At 44.8% G+C, this 6000-nt stretch overlaps 1 protein-coding gene across 3 annotated transcripts in view; it reads right to left on the reverse strand.

Moving 5' to 3' along the window:
* The window catches only part of LOC109776181 (disease resistance protein RGA5), a 66851-nt gene extending 61052 nt beyond the window's left edge, over window positions 1–5799 (reverse strand). For 2 of the 3 annotated variants that reach the window (XM_073505653.1, XM_073505652.1), the window contains exon 1: window positions 5775–5797. The gene's annotated coding sequence lies outside the window, so the exon portion shown is untranslated. Of the gene's footprint in view, window positions 1–5774 lie in introns of all 3 variants that reach the window. The other variant, XM_073505651.1, reaches the window with a different exon arrangement.
* Between the last annotated feature and the right edge of the window lie 201 nt (window positions 5800–6000).

The raw sequence follows: 6000 nt of genomic DNA on the forward strand, positions 1-6000 counted from the left end.
TGCTAAAGGTCGTCCTACATAAGCCCTTCGTCCACCCGAGCTCGCTCTGTTCTTCCCCTTTCCCCTCTCCTCTCTGTTCTTCCCCTCTTCCTCTCGAGCTCATCACACATTTTGCCCAAAATTTGTCAAGATTTGAAGGCCCCCATCCATTCAAATGATCACAAAGGTTAGCAACTTTGTCCTTTCATCTCTCATTGCTAGATTAGCTCTTGCAATGCTTTGTATAGTGATTAATTTATGAGTTTAGTAATTTGGTAGAAAATATATGTGCTAGTATTTGATTTATATGCAATTTGTGGTCAAAACTAACACTTAGTTTGCATATCTAGGTGTGGTTTACTTAGTGCCTTCTAAATCTCCGTCGTAACCACAGTCGATCGCCCGCACCGTTCCGTCGCCGGCACCACCTTGTGGTGAGCCTCTTGTTCATGAATGTTTTACATTACCAAATTGATGTTTGTGTGATTGGATATATAGTTACTCGTATAATTATCTTACCCGTATGTTGTTTGTTATACATAGTGCCATGGTTTTGATATCCGTCCCCGTCGGCCCTCGTCCTTGTTATGATTCGGATGTGGTATATTCTCTTTTAAAACTAGTTGTTGCATTTCGTGTTTATGACAAATTATGCCCATCAAGTTGACATAGATATTTTTGTCTAGGAGGTTTGTGAACCGGAAATTCCAACCGACCCTATTGTCAAGAGGTTAAATTTAGTTGAAAGAGAAAACGAGTATTTGAAAGAAAAATTGAAAAGAATTGAGGGGGAGAAGATGGAATTGAAGTTGCATGTCGCCGATGTCGTCGATGATCACAAGATCAAGATGGAGAAAATGCGCTTGAAGATTAGAAAGATTAGAAAATATGCCATTGATAGTGAGGCTTGGTATCATTATGCTGTTGGATCAATTGTTACCTTAGTTGCGATCTTGATCGCATTTGTTGTTGCATTTAAATTCTTTAGTTAGAGAGTTATTTGTTTGTTGCATTTAAGTCTTGTATGAGCTTTATGTATGAACTTTATGTATGAACTTGTATTAATTTGGTCTATTCGGTGTTGTGTAATGAAGATTAGCCGACAATGGATGTACGATGACCGATGCTCTCCCGAGTTCATTAATGGCGTGCAAACTTTTCTGCTTGCGGCTGAGGCAAACAAGCGGGCGGATGGTTTTATGCCTTGTCCATGTTTAGTCTGTAAGAATGATCACAATTACTCTACGTCAAGAACCATTCACGTCCACCTGTTTAAGTCCGGTTTCATGCCCCACTATAATGTTTGGACCAAGCACGGAGAAAGAGGGGTTATGATGGAAGACAATGAAGAAGAAGAGGACGACGACAACTATCCTGGCCATGGGTTCCCTGAATACGATGATACAACAATGGGGGAAGAAGCTGAGCCGGCAATGCGGGAAGAAGCTGAAGAAGAGGCATCAGATGAGCCCGTTGATGATCTAGGTCGGGCCATTGCCGATGCAAAGAGAAACCGCGCAAGTGATTTGGAGAAGAAGTTGCAGCGCATGTTAGAGGATCATAAGAAATTGTTGTACCCGAATTGCGAACCTGACAAGAAAATGTTAGGCACCACACTGGAATTGCTGCAATGGAAGGCAGAGAATGGTGTATCTGACAAGGGATTTGGAAAGTTGCTGGTAATGATAAAGAATATGCTTCCAAAGGACAACGAATTGCCCGAGAGTACGTACGAAGCAAAGAAGGTTGTCTGCCCTCTAGGGTTAGAGGTGCAGAAGATACATGCATGCCCTAATGACTGCATCCTCTACCGCGGTGAGTACGAGGATTTGAACGCTTGCCCTGTATGCGGTGCATTGCGCAATAAGATCAGGCGCGATGACCCTGGTGATGTCGAGGGCGAGCGCCCCAGGAAGAAGATTCCTGCCAAGGTGATGTGGTATGCTCCTATAATACCACGGTTGAAACGTTTGTTCCAAAACAAAGAGCATGCCAAGGCGATGCGATGGCACAGAGAAGACCGTAAGAAAGACGGAAAGTTGAGAGTACCCGCTGACGGGTCACAGTGGAGAAAAATTGAGAGAAAGTACGGGAAGGAGTTTGCAGATGACGCAAGGAACGTATGGTTTGGTCTAAGCGCAGATGTCATTAATCCTTTTGGGGAGCACAGCAGCAACCATAGCACCTGGCCTGTGACTCTATGTTTGTATAACCTTCCTCCTTGGTTGTGCATGAAGCGGAAGTTCATTATGATGCCAGTGCTCATCCAAGGCCCTAAGCAACCCGGCAACGACATTGATGTGTACCTAAGGCCATTAGTTGAAGAACTCTTACAGCTGTGGAATGGAACAGGTGTACGTGCGTGGGATGAGCACATGGGGGAAGAATTTGACCTAAAGGCCTTGCTGTTCGTGATCATCAATGATTGGCCTGCTCTCAGTAACCTTTCAGGACATACAAACAAGGGATACCGCGCATGCACGCACTGTTTGGATGATACCGACAGTATATATTTGGACAATTGTAGGAAGAATGTGTACCTGGGACATCGTCGATTTCTTCCGAGCAGGCATCCCGTAAGAAAGAAAGGCAAGCATTTCAAAGGTGAGGCGGATCACCGGACGAAGCCTCGCCTCCGTAGTGGTGCTGATGTACATGATATGGTCAAGGATTTGAAGGTAGTCTTTGGAAAGGGTCCTGGCGGACAACCTGTTCCGAATGACGCTGACGGACGTGCACCCATGTGGAAGAAGAAATCTATATTTTGGGACCTGCCCTATTGGAAAGATCTAGAGGTCCGCTCTGCAATCGACATGATGCACGTGACGAAGAATCTTTGCGTGACCCTGCTTGGCTTCTTGGGCGTGTATGGGAAGACAAAAGATACACCTGAGGCACGAGAGGACCAGCAACGTATGCATGGAAAAGACGGCATACATCAGGGTCATGCCAGCTACGCTCTTACCAAAGAAGAGAAGGAAATCTTCTTTGAATGCCTGCTCAGTATTAAGGTACCGTCTGGCTTCTCGTCGAATATAAAGGGAATAATAAACATGGCAGAGAAAAAGTTCCAGAACCTAAAGTCTCATGACTGCCACGTGATTATGACGCAACTGCTTCCGGTTGCATTGAGGGGGCTTCTACCGGATAACGTTCGATTAGCCATTGTGAAGCTATGTGCATTCCTCAATGCAATCTCTCAGAAGGTAATTGACCCAGAAATCATACCAAGGTTAGAGAATGATTTGGTGCAATGTCTTGTCAGTTTCGAGTTGGTGTTCCCACCATCCTTCTTCAACATCATGATGCACGTCCTAGTTCACCTATGTGAAGAGATTAGTGTTTTGGGTCCTGTATTTCTACACAATATGTTCCCCTTTGAGAGGTTCATGGGAGTCTTAAAGAAATATGTTCATAATCGTGCTAGGCCAGAAGGAAGCATCTCCAAGGGCCATGAAAATGAGGAGGTCATTGAGTTTTGTATTGACTTTATTCCCGACCTTAAGCCGATTGGTGTTCCTGAATCGCGGCATAAGGGCAGACTGGATGGAAAAGGCACGCTAGGAGGGAATCAAAAAATATGTATGGACGGACATTCTCTCACTGAAGCACACTACACAGTTATACATAATATTCCGCCTTGGTGGCTCCGTATATGGACAAACACAAGAATTTTCTACGCTCTAAACACCCGGAGCGGTCTGATGACTGGATTACACGTGAACAAACCAGGAGTTTCGCCGGCTGGTTGCAGACACGTACCATGCATGACGCCTCTATTGAAGATGACCTGTACTCGCTGTCCCAGTTACCATCTTCGAATATAATGACTTTCAAAGGGTACGAGATAAATGGTAATACATTTTACACGATCGCCCAAGATAAGAAGAGCACCAACCAAAACAGTGGTGTCCGCTTTGATGCAACAACCAAGACGGGAAAGGAAACATATTATGGTTACATAGAGGAGATATGGGCACTTGGCTATGGACGTGATTTGAAGGTCCCTTTGTTTCGGTGCAAATGGGTCAATATGACACGATATGGGGTAACGGAAGACCCGCAGTATGGAATGACAACAGTGGATCTCAACAATCATGCGTATGTAGACGAACCATTCGTCCTAGCTAATGATGTGGCACAGGTTTTCTATGTGAAGGATATGTCTACCAAGCCGAGAAAAAGAAAAGATAAGGAAGCGAATGCATCATACGATGAGCCAAAGCGCCACATTGTTCTTTCTGGGAAGAGAAACATCGTGGGAGTGGATGACAAGACAGACATGTCAGAAGATTATGAAAAGTTTGATGAAATTGCTCCATTCACAGTGAATATTGACTCGAGCATCCAGTTAAATGATGAAGATTTTCCATGGCTACGGCGCAAAGGGACATACGCGAAGAAAAAGTTTCACACCCAAAGATCTGGGATGTGACCGGCTTCACTATCATCACTTTCTTCTGTGTTTCACCCCCAGGAGGGAATCTCTTTAATAGTTAGGGTAGTTATGTGTTTTGGCATTTGAAACGCGAAGAAATTTTATGTGCAAACAAATTCTTTCATGCATTTACTGATTTTTTCAGCTAAATGACCATGAAATTGAAAAGCATTTCAAATGAACTCAGAAAAGGTTGAAAGTTGGCATGGTATCATAATTTCACCCACATAGCATGTGCAAAAAAGTAGAGAGGGTTACCGCAAAAACTGGATGCACTTCGTGTATAAAATGGACAATCTCTTTCGAAGTATCAGGGCTTCGAACGAAAACTCATCCGTTACAAAGGGATTTCATTTTTTAAATAACCTAAGCATTACCAAATTGAATTAATGATAAAACACACTAATATTAAACATAAGAAAAAAGAATCACTGAAAATCTATTTTCAAAGTTAAGTTATTCACAAACTAGTGATTCACACAAATTTCAAATAATTCAAAATGTAAACTATTCAAATTTGTAAACTACCGGCACTAACAAAAAGTTTGTAATTTTTTGTACCTAAAGCAAAAATATTCCCAAAGAAACTCTAAATACAGCAAAAAAACTCAAAAATAAATAAACCAAAAATAAATAAAGCAAAAAAAATAAAAAAATAAAAAAGCCCACCTACTGGGCCAGAGCGGCCTGCATACGACTAGAAACCCAACCTATAGTTGGGCCAGGATGCAGGCCCGCAAGCCCAGTAGGCCCACAGGCAGAGTAGGAGAGGTAGGCCCAGAAGGCCCGCTATTGAGAGGAGCTCAATTCAGTACCCGCGTCGGGGCTTATAAACTGGTCCTGTCGCTCCTCAACTAGCGAGGTGGGACTAAACTTCTGCGCCCCTCGCCTGGCAGCGCACACCCTTTAGTACCGGGTGGTGGCACCAACCGGTACTAAAGGGTGGGCATTTAGTACCGGTTGGTGCCACCACCCGGTACTAAAGGTGGGCGCTTCCCGCCGCTTGGTACCGGTTGGTGCCTTCAACTGGTACTAAAGGACCATCCTATATAAGAAACACTTACGAAAATTTCGTCAGTTTCCTCCCACTTCTCTCTGCTTCGTCGCCGCCGCCCCGTCCGGCGCCGTCGCCGCCGCCGTCGCGCCGTCCCCGTCGACTCCGCGCCGCCCCCGTCGACTCCGCGCGCCGTCCGCATCGCCGGCCCGTCCCCATCCCCACACCGGCCCGCGTCCCCGTCCCCGCACCGGCCCGCGTCGCCGTCGCCGTCACCTCGACCTCGCCCGCGCTGTGAGCCTCTGTCCCCCCCTCTCCTCTCCCTCCAATCGAAGCCCCCGCGCGCGCCGCCGGCGCCGTCGCCTTGGCTCGCTGTCGCCGTCGCCAGCACACACAACACATACACACACACACACACACCATACACAATTTTTGTTCTGTTTTTAGTTTTTAGTTTTTGTGTTTTTAGTTTTTAGTTTTTCTGTTTTTAGTTATTAGTTATTAGTTTTTTCAGTTTTTTTGTATTAATGTTATAGAAATGTTAGTTATATATAGAAATGTTAGTTTTTTCTGTATTAATGTTATAGAA

The sequence above is a fragment of the Aegilops tauschii genome, chromosome 7, assembly GCF_002575655.3.
Source record: "Aegilops tauschii subsp. strangulata cultivar AL8/78 chromosome 7, Aet v6.0, whole genome shotgun sequence".
Classification (NCBI taxonomy): domain Eukaryota; kingdom Viridiplantae; phylum Streptophyta; class Magnoliopsida; order Poales; family Poaceae; genus Aegilops; species Aegilops tauschii.